This window comes from Galeopterus variegatus, unplaced genomic scaffold (genome assembly GCF_000696425.1).
Source record: "Galeopterus variegatus unplaced genomic scaffold, G_variegatus-3.0.2 Scaffold8548, whole genome shotgun sequence".
Taxonomy (NCBI): Eukaryota; Metazoa; Chordata; class Mammalia; order Dermoptera; family Cynocephalidae; genus Galeopterus; species Galeopterus variegatus.
In genome coordinates this window covers 19,350-22,586 of record NW_007734659.1, presented here as the reverse complement: position 1 = coordinate 22,586, position 3,237 = coordinate 19,350, and positions in this window count along the sequence as shown.

Here is a 3,237-nt window from a genome sequence, read left to right as displayed (position 1 = left end):
AATTAGCTGGGGGTTTCCCTTCTCCTTGTAGTGGCACATAAAGGAAGGATTCATCTCACAATTAAAGGTTTCTTAGCATTGAGACAGTAATAACAACTAAAAGAATAATACAAAATGGTATGTACTGGGAGCTGCTCTACGTCTTGTATGTGAACTTATTTTAATCCTCACAACAGCTCTGGGAAGGAGGTACTATTATTATCACCCCCGTTTTATAAACGGCACACACGACTAAGTCACACAGTGGTGCAGCACCCAGCCAAAGGTCACACCTGGAAAGCGGAGGAGCTGGAATTTAAGCCCTCGGAATCTAGTCACTAAACCACAACCTTATATACTAGCTTTATCCCTCAAGGGAGCCTTGGGGGACAGAGAGGGTTTACTGTCACTGTACAGATCCTCATTAATCTAACTTGATGAGGACTGATTAGCCAGGAGGTGTGGTTAGTGCAAGGGCAGCGGCTCGCGGGTGGAAGAATCTTCTCTCTGACTTCCCAGAGGTATAGCCTGTTTCTTTCTTTTAATTGCCCAACTTCCTGGCAGGGCCGGGTGCCCAGTAAGTGTTGCTAGAAGAGCCCAGAATCAGAGAAGAAGGGTACCCTCATATTCTCATCTGTAGACACTACTCAGCAACAACCCTATGAGGCAGAGACTGTTAGTGCCTCCTATTAAAGATGAAGAAACTGAGGAGCAGAGAAGTGAGTTCTCTTGCCCAACGTCACTCAGGTAGTGAGTGGAAGAGTTAGAATCAAGTCAGGCAGTCTGGCTCTAGTGCCCCCCTCTATACTAATCTGCCTCCTGTGCCACCAGTTGCTGCCTCATAGGTTTATTTTGAGTTAAATGAGCCATTAAGGAGTGACTATGGTTAACGATAATATATTGTATATTTCAAAATGGCAAGAAGAGAGGATTAATGCCAGTTTCATGTATTGAAACATCACACTGTACCCCATAAATATGTACAATTGTTGTGTGTCAATTAAAAAATATATAATTCGGGCCAGCCTGGTGGTGTGCTCGGTAGAGTGCGGCGCTTGGGAGCGCAGCGGCACTCCCGCCGAGGGTTCGGATCCCATANGACCGGTCCGCTCACTGGTTGAGCACGATGCGGGCGCGACACCGAGGGTTGCGATCCCGTTGCCGGTCATGAAAAAAGACAAAAAAAGGGAAAAGAAAAAAAAATATATATATATATATAATTCTTCGATGTCCAATTCAGGTGTCACCAGCCACATGTGGCTACTGAGCACTTGGAATATAGCTAGTACAACTGAGGAACTGAATTTTTAGTTTTATTTAATTTTGACTCATCTAACTTAAAAATTTTAAATATAGCTGTTATATTTGGTTATTGGAAATATAACTCAGTTATATTTATAATTCAGTTATATGGTAATATAACTCCATTATATTTAGTTACTGGAAAGCTTTTAAATATGTTTAGAACAACTTGGGTCTATGATGCTTCTTTTTCAACTAAATTTTACAGAATACAGATCAGATATTTCCAAAGAAACGTAGCATGTGAGTAAGATATGCGATAAATACACATTGGATTTCACCTTTCACCTGAGTCTGAGCAAAAGAAAGTAAAATATTTCATTAACATTTTTGTATTGGGTACATACTGAAATGATCGTATTTTTTATTCGTACCGGGGTCAGCACACTAATTCCTGCTGCAGCTTGCAACCTAATTTTTGTTTTGTTTTTTTTTTTACATTCTTAAATGGTTTTAAAAGGCCAAAAAAAAAAAAGAGTAATATTTTGTGGCACATAAAAACTATGTGAAATTCAAATTTCGGTGTCCTTAAATCAAGGTTTATTGGCACACAACCACAATCATTTGTTTACACATTGTCTATAGCTGGTTTCACATAGCAATATCAAAACGGAATAGTTTCAACAAAGATCGTATGGCCTGAAAAGCCTCAAATATTTACTATGTGGCATCTGGTCTTTTGCAGAAAAAGTTTGTTGACCCTGACACATTGGGTTAAATAAAAATATATTATTAAAATTAATTTCACCTGTTTCTTTTTATTTTTTAAATGTGGCTACTAAAAACTTTTTTAATCATAAATTTTGTAATTGAAAATTAAATTGATTGTGGCTTGCATTATGTTTCTATAGGACAGAGCTAAGGTAAAGTTTTTAATTGCTCGATGTTAACAATTATTATTCTTTCTTCTAGAATCCTCCTTCTCTATCCCTTTGCCTCAAACCTGGCCCTGCCTAAGTTCCTGGGAGTGGCCCTATTCATTCTGGGGATCACTGAGACAGGTGGGGATCTGGAGGTGCTGTGTTGATTCCAGCAACATGGATGAACACACATATGGACACATATGTGCAATCACATGTAATGAGTGACACACAGAGTTGAAACGCTCATGTTCTATCAGGTGACCCCAGACACCCGTTCTCAGACAGAACACAGTGATCCTGCGACCCCACTGAACAACCACGTGGGTGAATCAGCAGACACACTCCCTTCAGCAAGAAGGAGCAACACTGAAGGGATGCCCATGCGGCAGCAAATGCACAAACACCCACCTGTGGGTCTGAGGCAACGGGTTATGGTTAAGATGAGAGTGAATGATATGAAATTAGTTATTATATGAAATTATATGAAAGCAAAGAGCAGCCGAGTATCGGCGACTTCATTTGTTTCAACCTGATATTTACTGAACACATAAAACAGAAATCCAGACCCACATGTCGATGGCAAATACAATTCCCTTTCTCACTTACTCTCTTTCGCTTGCTGCCTCTCTTGTTCTCTCTGTCTTCTTCTCCCATTCCCAGGGAACACAGACATATACGGATTCATAGCAAGATAAACATGTACAGACACACGGACATGTCGCGTCTCACATACCTGTACAGCAGATGGTCACCCACACACAGAGATGGAAACCCGCAAACTCAGCCTCGCATGCCCACTGCCCCACACACATGTGGTTACTGTCACACGCATGAAATCACACACATGCATGAGTACAGTAGCATACGCGCGGTTCCCAGCACACACGGTCACACATATAGTAGTAGCTTCCCCACGTGGCCGCAGCCACACACGCACGCACGCACACACCTGTCTCATCGCTGTGGATGTGGCCGGGCTCTCTCTTCTCTCCAGCTTGCTCAGAGTCTCTCTGTGGCTGGGGAGCTGAGGGGGGCGTCATTTGAAGAGCAGCACAGGCGGCGGCGGGAGGAGGCGCTGACGTCAGGCTAAGCT